This window comes from Chrysochloris asiatica, unplaced genomic scaffold, assembly GCF_000296735.1.
Source record: "Chrysochloris asiatica unplaced genomic scaffold, ChrAsi1.0 scaffold00002, whole genome shotgun sequence".
NCBI lineage: Eukaryota > Metazoa > Chordata > Mammalia > Afrosoricida > Chrysochloridae > Chrysochloris > Chrysochloris asiatica.
Genome location: NW_006408520.1, coordinates 46,117,732 through 46,128,309, shown reverse-complemented (window position 1 = coordinate 46,128,309; position 10,578 = coordinate 46,117,732). Strand labels below are relative to the sequence as shown.

General features: G+C 39.3%; 1 pseudogene; it reads right to left on the bottom strand.

Annotated features, from left to right (window-relative positions):
- Nucleotides 1–6,628: 6,628 nt before the first annotated feature.
- LOC102810766 lies at nucleotides 6,629–6,956 on the bottom strand (annotated as a pseudogene).
- Between the last annotated feature and the right edge of the window lie 3,622 nt (nucleotides 6,957–10,578).

Below are 10,578 nucleotides of genomic sequence, written 5' to 3'. Positions count from 1 at the left end.
AATCCTGAACCCCATCCAGAATCTTCTGAGGTGGGAAATCTCCATTTGAATGGACAAGCAGACCAGCCTGGAGCATCTAAAAGAACAGAAGGTACCTCTTAAAAGAAAGACTGACTGGAAAAATACAAAACAATAACAGCAGTCCAACTGACTACTAAAAGAACAAGCAAGTTGTTCACCCAGGAGACATCAAGGCAAGTGGGCGGGTCCCCTCAGGGCAAACCTCCTTACAAGACTAAGATTCAAGGGAAATACACTAGCAGACATGCGCTCTGCTTGGTGACCACATTGGTCACCAATAAGGGGAAGTGAGGGGAAAATCAGCAATGAAGCTATGAGCTAAGTCCTACCATGTTCAGCAGACTCCTGTGAACCTGGGTGGAGACCTGGTTAGCCAGCAGTTTGGCAAGACCTGGGGACTCCTGGGTCCAGAGTCAGTGACCATAGCCACAGAGGATTAGAGTAGAGAGTGAAGCGTCCAGCTGATAAGAAGCAAGTGGATATGCACAAGAACACCCACACTTGCAGATAATACACACTTGACCTTGCTTCAATGGTTGGATGATCAGAACTCAACTAGTAGAAGAAAGAAGAGGGAAAAAAAAAAAGAGTAATCTGATACAATTTGATGAACTTGACCTACACCTATGGATGCAGTACCTCAAAAGAGGGAACAAATCTTTACAGCGAGGACCATTCCCACCCCCTCCTTTCACAGAGTAGACAGGGAAGGGCAACTTGGACACTGGCTACCCAAAATGGGGGGCCTACAAAGGCAAGAAGTGATTGGCTTACAAGCTTTCAAGAGGGAGCCTAGTTCCAGAGGGCGGAGGAAGGTAGAATCTCCACTGAGTAGTATCCATTCTGTCCGAGTGGGGCTGATGAAAGATGGTGATAGGACTATTTTGATATAATAGTGAATAATTGCTATCAGGACTGACTGTGAGGGTTGGAAATGTAAAGGTGGATGTTTTGTAGCAAAAGGAAGGGAGTGGTTGACTTTGCAGTCTAGGAGCAGATGTCCCTCGGACCATCAAAGGAGAAGAGCAGAGTGCAGGACCGTACCCAGAGAAACAGTAACGCCAGAAATGGAGGCAGAGACGATGATGTGGAGAGATGGAGCAGCTGGGGACTCTGGACTCAGAGAGGGAGAGGGGCTGTGTGCTGATGACAAGGGGCAGGCTTGCAGGGTATACCCTTTGGTTGTTTGAGGATGCATGGAGGGGATTGTAACCATGGCAATGAAATGATATACGATAGGATGAATGTAAAGCTAATGTTCTCTGATGTAAACTATCACATAATTCACAATTAAATATTAAAAACAGGGGGAAGGAAAGGAAAGAAGAAATTAAGAAAAATAGAAAACTATAAGTAAACAATGAAAGGCAAAAACTAGGACAGGTACTAGACCCAGAGTAGAGAAATTGGGGTGGGGAGTCCTACCAGCCAAGGACTTCAAGAGGTGGGAAGGGGAGAGATGAGAGTTCCTGTAGGCCTAGGTGTTGTCTTAGTTCAGAGCACCCAAACCAAGCTTTTGTAGACCCAAAGGTGGGTGACATCCTAGAATGAACTGTCCCATGCCCATAGGGCAGCTGGAGCTTGGGCAATGGGTTATGAGAGTTCCTGCTAGTCTAGGGCTCTGTGTGTGCTGTAGGTTTGAAGAAGCAGAGGTCACCTGCCTTTAGGTGCTGGGGCGGTATACCTAGATGACAATGGTGCTGCTCTCAGGGGCTACCCTAAGGGTAGATGAGGCAGAGTGCTGGGCACTCCTCTGGGTAGCATGGGTAGGAAAACAGAATTGCATCTTTGTGGTGCTAGTCTCTTGTATGCACACTCACTGTAAGGCTGTGTGTGCTTGGATCTAATGCTAATCACAAACGTTCAAGATGGCCAAGCTGACTCTGACCAGCTGACAATCACTCATTTGTCTCCTTCCTCACTTCTCTTGTTCAGCTTCCTTTCCTAGCAATATTCAATTCATTTCTGTATCCTTTCCTCTGAAGCTCATGGTTTCAGGATCATCATCTGTGTCTGTTTCATTTGGTCTCTCATATTTTTTTCTTTTTTTTGGTCTCTCATATTTTTGTTGTAGAGGGTCTATGTAATTTGTCTGCCTAGTCCTTCATCTTCCCAGACATTCTCAATTCTCTCTTTTATAAATTTGCAGGCCCAAGAAACTTAGTATTGTCAGTACTTATGAATTATTAGGATTACTTTAGATAAGTGAAGTTAGTAGAATTTTTAAAAACTGTCAGTATGGTTTTAAAACTGGATTCAGGTTATGGTTATACAACCCTGTACTAACACTATTGAACTGTAAGCTGAGTGGGTGAATTTTATAATATGTAAAGTATTTTGTTGTTGTTAAGTTCCGTCGAGTCAGTTCCGACCCATAGTGACCCTGTACAGGGTTTCCGAGGGTGTAAATCTTTACAGGAGTAGAAAGCTTCATCTTTCTCCTGCGAAGCGGCTGGTAGTTTCGAACTGCTGACCTTAAGGTTTGCAGCCCAATTTGTAACCACTACGCTACCAGAGCTACTTATGTAAAGTATACTTAAATAAAATTCTTGAAAACAACTATGGTTGCTGGTAAGCTAATTTTAAGGTAGTGAATTTGAAGTAGTGCAAAATAGCACTTTCTACTAAGGATTTTTAATAATTGATATCTTTTTAAAAATTTAAAAATCAACCAAGAATCATTTAATACCAAAACTGGTAGGTCTGGTGCATTATAAGCTGCGATTACTCTTTTGCCACATGGTGGTGCCACTTTAACTTCTAACCAACATTTTGTACTTGCTATCTTATGTCACTATCCTGTGAAGTATTTCATTTCACATTGGTGACTATTGCACCGTTATATATACTTTTATTGTTAAATTTAAAATCTTTTTTTTTATATTCTGTAATATAATCCAGGTGGTGGTAGTGGTTATGTGCTGTGGAGTTGGTTCTGACTCATAGCGACCCTTTATAGGGTTTTTGAGGCTATAAATCTTTATGGGAGCAGAAAGCCTCATCTTTCTCCAGCGGAACAGGTGGCAGTTTCAAACTGCTGACTGTATGATTAGCAGTCCGACTCGTAATCACTAAGCTACCAGAGTGCCAAGTAGTCACTAAAATATAATGTAAACTCTAAAGACGATCAAGTAACTGAATGTTCTTGTTGCTGATTTAACAGAAAACATTGCTGAAATATTAAAGCTAATATTAAGAAAATAAAAGAGCAACATTAAAGTAGGAACACTTTTTATTATAAAAGTTTTTAAATTGTGGCAACCTGGCTATAAAATCGCAACCTCTTTATTGTATGTCTAAGTAAATCTATCTCCTGTGTTAAAGTAGGAAATATGTTTGTTGTTTAGAGAGGCGGTGATGATGATAGAAAAACTTAAACTACTTAAATCAGGTTGAACTTTAGTTATTTATTGGGCTTTAAAAGTATGCTTGAAAGAAGAAATAAAGAATATTTGTGTACAGTAGTCAGTCCATTTTTACCCTTATTCCTATAGAAAAATAACTTTTAATTTAGGCAAGGTTTGAATTATATCTTAAGGAATGCATTCCTCACATAAAATGTAATCACCTTGTATTCTTATGATTTTTTTTTCATATGTTATGGTGGCATTTCCTTGACAATTCTGAATTAGTGGGTCACTTTTGAATGCATTTCTAAGCTATTATGGCACCAAAAGTTTATTCCTGGCTCAATCAGTAGTTATTTGTTTTGTTTCTGTTATTATAAGAGTTGAGCAATTACAGACAAAACAAAATGAGGATCTGAATTTGTTGTCTGATAATGAAAAACATTTGCTTTATTTACTAAGAAGTGTAATGTCAATATGGGGTGTTGAAATCACTAGAGGGCAGCACATTTTATACACATACTGGTTGCCTCTGACTCACAAATCCCATGCTGGTAGCTCTGGGAGTTAAATTTAGGTCAACACTTTGTCTCTGGCATGTTTTGTATACACCTGCTATTGTAACTCAGAGTCCAAAAGAGCTTAGAGTTTATGCAGTGATTTAAAATCACATTAGTATAAAATTCCATTAATGTACAAGTACTAATAGCAAACAGCATCTAGAAGTATAAACTTTATTTGTAATTTGTTTCCCAGAGAATTTAAAAATTAACAATTAGTAAATTATAATTTTATTATTGTAACTTTTTGACATCTCAACCAGAAAACTTCAATATGATTTCAGTGAAGACCGTATAGCTTAAACTTCTTCCCAATTCACTATTAAGAGTTAAAATAAATAAAAAATTTAAAAGGCAGTATAATAGCATAGTGGTTAAGAGAATGGGCTTTGGCATCAAACAAACATGAGTTCAACACTTTGTCTGCTGTTTTACTATGATGGGACTTCAAGCCTTGACCATTCTAAGACTCAGCTTCCTCATTTGTATAGTAGGAGAAGACATTAGGGTCAACTTCATACAATTGTGATGATTACATGATTTAATGCTTAAGTTGCATTTAAATAGGTACATGGCAAACACTTCTAGTTGCTGTCAACTTGATTCTGACTCATATAAACTCTATGTGTTTCAGAGTAGAACTGTGCTCTGTAGAATTTTTTAATGGCTGAATTGTTTTATTTTTATTTTTGATAGGTCTTTCTTTTGTAGTGCCCTGGGTGGACTCAAATCCCCAGTCCTCTTCTTAGCAGCTGATCAAATTAACCATTTGCTCCATCCAAGAATTCCAAACATTTGTTATCTATTCATTATGATAGTTATTTATGTTCTATCAGTTAAAAAACGCCTATCCTAAGACTTTCATCACTAGTCTCTCCCTTTTCTGTACTGTGTTGGCTAGTATGTTACTGTCATGGACGTTATGCCATTGGTATTTTAAATACCAGCAGGATCACCCATGATGGCCAGGTTTCTGTGGAACTTCCAGACTAAGACAGATTAGGAAGGAGAGGTGGACCACATTTGAATGGATAGCCACTGAAAACCATAGGAATAACTGGAATATTGGCAGGTATAATGCCAGAAAATAAAAAAAACTTTATGAATAGCACTAGAACATTGTCAGATACAGTGTTGGAAGATGAGCCCCTCAGGTTAGAATGTACTCAAAACATGACTGGGGATGAGGCTGCCTCCTCAAACTAGAGTTGACCATGATGACACAAATTGAGTAAAGCTTTCGGGCCCTTCATTTGCTGATGGGCACAACTCAAGATGAGGAAAAACAGCTGAAAACATCCAGTAATAATCTAAACATGAAATGTACGAAGTATGCATCTAGGAAAATTGGAAGTAGTCAAAAATGATATGGAACACACAGATCGACACTGTAGGCATTAGTGAGCCTCGACTGATAATGGCCATTTTGAATCTGACAATCCTATGGTTTACTTTATGCCAGGAACAACAAATTCAAGAAGAATGGCATTGCATTCATCGTTAAAAAGAATATTTCAAAATCTGTCTTGAAATACAATGCTGCCTGTGGTAATAGCCACACCTACAAGGAAGACCAGTTAATACTACTGTTATTCAAAATAAAACTAGTGGTGATAAAATTGAAGAATTCTACCACCTTCTTCAGTCTGAAATTGATCAAAGATATAATTAAGATGTATTGATAGTTACTGGTGATTGGAATGTGAAAGTTGTAAACAAAGAAGGATCAGTAGTTGGAAAATATTGCCTTATTATGATAGATATGATGCTGGAGATAGCATGGTAGAATTTTGCAAAATGAATGACTTATTCGTTGGAAATGCCTATTTTAAGGTGACTCTATACATGGACCCTACCAGATGAAATACAGAAGAATCAAATTGACTACATCTGTGGGAACAGACAGTGGAAAAGGTCGATATAACCGTCCAAAACAAGGCCAGACGCTAACTGGAACCAGATCATCAATTGCTTTATGCAAATTCAGGCTGAAGCTGAAAAAAATTGAAAAAAGTCCATGAGAGCAAAATATGGCCTTGAATATATTCCATCTGAATTTAAACACCATATCTATTAACTTTTTCCTTGCAAACTACTTGACCTCATCACCTGCATCTATATTTTTACCTTCTTTCACATTGTAATAGATCATACACTGATCTCCCAGATCCTCTGAATTCATTCTTTTTGTTTTGTTTTTGGAAACAAAGTTTATCAACAAGTGGATAAACAAAATGTGGTATTTACAGTGGAATATTTTTCAATCATAAAGAGAAATGAAGTCAACACATGCTGCATTATAGATAAAGCCTGAAAACAGGCTGAGTGAAACAAGTCAAAAGGACCAATGTAGTTTGATCCCACTTACATGAAATATTCAGTGTATAGAGACCAAAACTTATTAATGGTCACCTGGGGTAGGAAACAAGGGGAAAGGTAAAGTCACTGCTTAGGTGGGGTTTCTATTAATGATACTGAATAATTTGGAAAAGGATAGTGGTAACATTGTAAAACATGATAGACATACTGTTACTGAATTGTACATGTAACAACTGTTGCATTGGTATTTATTTTGTTATATATATTTTACCACAATTTTTTTTAAAAAGAGAGAAGAAAGCCAGACAGTGGTGAGAGAATAGGGCAAGAACTGCTATTCAGTGGCTTGAAAGTGGTCTCCGTAGTGAAGCCCCTTTGGGTTTAAGAGCATTTTTATGTTTCCTTTCTTCTTTCTGCAATTCTTGCTGCTGCTTGAGCTGCCATGCCTGTAATCCAGTTTCCATTTCCTGTGACAGCAATACAACTCATCTGCAAAGTTCTCCCTTTGCACTTGTCTTCAAAGCTGTCCTTTCATTGGGGGAGCAGGACGACAGTTCATGTAAGACCAGTCTGGGAGCTCAGTAAGGGGTCTGTAGCAGGAGGGGTTGGCAGTTAGACCTTGCTGGAGCCTCCACTGGCTGCCTGCCCGAGCCTCCGTTCTGCAGTGCAGCCTCCGGACACTGAGGAGCAGAGTCACCAAAATGGCCATGCTGAGGCAGTGCCCTGAATTTGTTCTGTAGTTAGGTTTTTCTCTGGACTCTTCCATCTATCAACTGAGTTCTGGATAGTGTTGCCATGTATGCCGATCTCTGGTTGTTGTCTGTTCTTCTTGGTTCTCAGTCCAAAGAACTCCCTTTCGGATGTTTTGAAGCACTGGGTTGGCTTTGGCAAAGTCCCTTAGCTTCTGTTTCTCCTGTAATGTTTTAATTACACCATTGTATTAGATTGAGAGCTTTGCTGAGTAGATGATTTTTGGTTGGCAGTTTTTTTTCTTTCAGGCTTTTATACATGTCTTCCCATTGCCTTCTTGCCTGTATGGTTTCTGCTGAAAGATCAGAGACTTAATCTTATTTGCTTGCCTTTGTGAGTAATGATTCTCTTCCCTAGCTGCTTTCAGGATTCTCTCTTTATCTTTGATTTTGGAGAGCTTAATATGTCTTGGTGATTTTCTTTTGGGGGTCTATCCTTACTGGGGTTTGTTGAGCTTCTTGAATGCTTATCTTTTCATTTTTCAGGATGTTAGGGAAATTTTCTTCTAGCAGCTCTCCAACTTTTTCCTCTGTGGTCTTCTGTGATTCTTCCTGTTCAAGAATTCCAATAATTCTCAAGTTATTCTTCTTCATGTTGTCTCACATGAATCTTTGACTTTGTTCAGATTTTTTTATGCTTTTTTCTGCTTACTCTTCTATCTTAGCAGTATTGAGAGATTTGTCTTCTAGCTTGCTGGTTCTGGCTTCCATCTCTTCAATTCTAGTCCTTTGCCCTTTCAATGTATTGTGTATTTCTGATATTTTATTGTTAATTGTTTGGACATCTTTTTGCAGGTTTTGAATTGTTTCCAATGCTATTTCTATTTTATTTGATTGTACCTGAATCGCTTTCCTGACTTCTTCCTTATCTTTCTCAACCCCTCTGTGGAGCATTTGGATGCACCTCAATATCATTGTCCTGAATTCCTTCTCTGGAAGTTCCAAAGCCTACCCTCTTTCCAATGGGAAATCTAGGTCTACCTGTATCTCATTTGTTTCAGAAACTCTATCTTGTTAATGGAAATGTGCTGAAGTCTTCGACTGTCTCGGGGATCTTCAATAATTAGATGTGTTTTCAATAATTAAGATGAGTGTATCTTGATTTTAAGCTTTCTGATTGCCTCCAGGTAGATGTGATCAGGCGATAGGCTTCCCCTTTCACTTTTCTTATTACCCAACTCAGAATAACTGTAGCAGGTGTTGGCTGTCTGTCTGGTGTATAACATCTGGTGTTGGCTTTTGCCTGCATGGTGGGATTTTATAGGATGTGATTGTAGTTTGGCTGTAAGACCACAATGTCTCTTCTTGGGTAATATAGGGAGAGAAAGAGCATTTCCCCCTCCCCTGCCCAACAAGGTAAAAGGGAAACCAAAAAACCCAAAAAATAAAACCACAGCAGAAAAAAAAAAAACCAGATCGAATACTACACGCTATAATTGCAAATTTAAATTTTTTTTAAAAAACGTAGCAAAATATGAGTGTGACTTTAATTCCCCTTGTTTACCTGTCTGGAGCTGTTCTGAAGACCGTGTCATTTCAAGCAGTTCCTGTTGACCTCTCCACCTTCTTAGATTCTGTGTGCTGTGGTCTTTGCTAAGCAGATACATGTGCATGCGTAGTAGAACCCTCTGGGGAGCCATCCACTTTCTCAGGCACCCCTTCTAGTCACCTGAGTTGAGGTGCACAGATAGTGAGAGACCAATGAACAGGAAAAAATGTTCAACCTTTATCTTAGACTATCAGACAGATCTCTGTGGTGGGAGCACTTCTCTGATTCTGCTCCTGCTCTATCACACCCAAGATACCCTTCTCCAGCAACTGATCCCTTCTGACAATATGTCCAAAGTATGAGAGACAAAGTTTGGCCATCCTGGCCTCCAAGGAGCGCTCTGGCTGCACGTCTTCCAACAAAGATCTATTGGTTTTTTTGGCAATCCGTAGTACTTTCAATATTCTCCTCCAACACCATAACTCAAAAGCATCAATTCTTCTATGGTCTTCCTTATTCACAGTCCAACTTATGCATGCGTATGAGGTTATTGAAAATATCATGGCTTGGGTCAGGCTCACCTTAGTCCTCAAGCTGACATCTCTGCTCTTCTACACTTTAAAAAGTTCCTGTGCAGCAGATTTGCCCAGGTTATTAATGAGTCTTCCTCCATTTCGGATGCCATGTTTTTCTTCACATAACCCAGCTTCGTGGATTATTTGCTCAGCATACAGGTGAAAGAATACAAGCCAGTCGCACATCTTTCTTAATTTTAAACCATTCAGTGTTCCCATGTTCTGTTCGAACAACTGCCTCTTGGTCCATGTACAGATTCCTCATGAGCACAATTAAGTGTTTCGGAATACTCATACTTCGCAATGTTGTCCATAGCTTGTTGTGATCCACACAATCGAAAGCCTTTGCATAGTCAATAAAGCACAGGTAAACATCTTTCTGGTATTCTCTGCTTTCAGACAAGATCCATTGGACATCAGCAATGATAGCTCTCATTCCACGTCCTCTTCTGAATCTGGCTTGAACCTCTGGAAGTTCTCTGTCAATGTATGCTTGCAGCTGTTTCTGTATTACCTTTAGTAAAACTTTACTCTCATGGGATATCAAAGAGATTGCCCGATGATTTCTGCATTCTGTTGGGTCACGTCTCTTTGGAAATGGGCACAAATATGGATCTCTTCGAATCAGTTGACCAGATAGTTGTTTTCCAGATTTCTTGGCATAGATGAGTGAGTGTTGCCTCACTCACTCAGTGCCGCCTCACTTTCTTGAAAGATTTCAATTTGTATTCCATCAATTTCTGGTGCTTTGTTCTTTGCCAATTCCTGCAATGCACCTTGGACTTCTTCCTTCAGTATCACTGACCCTTGATCATATGCTACCTCATGAAATGGTTGAACGTCAACCATTTCCTTTCAGTACAGTGACTCTGTGTATTCCTTCCATCTTCTTTTAATGCTTTCTGCATCATTCAATAATTTTCCCAGAGAACCCTTCAATAACGAAAGCCGAGGCTTGAATTTTTTCTTAAGTTCCTTCAGCTTGAGAAATGCTCTTCCCTTTTGGCTTTCTGATTCCAGATCTTTGCACATTTTGTTGTCTATAATTATTTCCATACATATTTAGTCTCTTATACTATACCTTAAGCTCCTATAGTCATTTGCTGTTGTTAAGTGCCTTTGAGTTGATTCCAACTCTTAACAACCCTGTATAGGGTTTCCGAGGAGCCACTGGTGAGCCTGAACCATTGACTTTGTGGTTCAAACTTACTTGCAGTCTGTTACATTAACCGTCAACACCACACCAGGACATAAGGCATATTTAATTTGAAAGAATTGTATCATTTTTAGTGCCTGATTGTTATAGTTGTTAGGTATCATCGAGTTGGTTCGGACTTACATCGACCCTATGCGAACAGAACAAAATACTGCCAGGTCCTGCACCATCCTCACAATTGTTCCATTTGAGCCCATTGCTGCTATCACTCTGCTAATCAGTCTCATTGGGGGTCATATCTTTTTCACTGACCCTCCACTTTACTAAGCATGAAGTCCTTCTCTAGGGACTTGTCCCTCCTG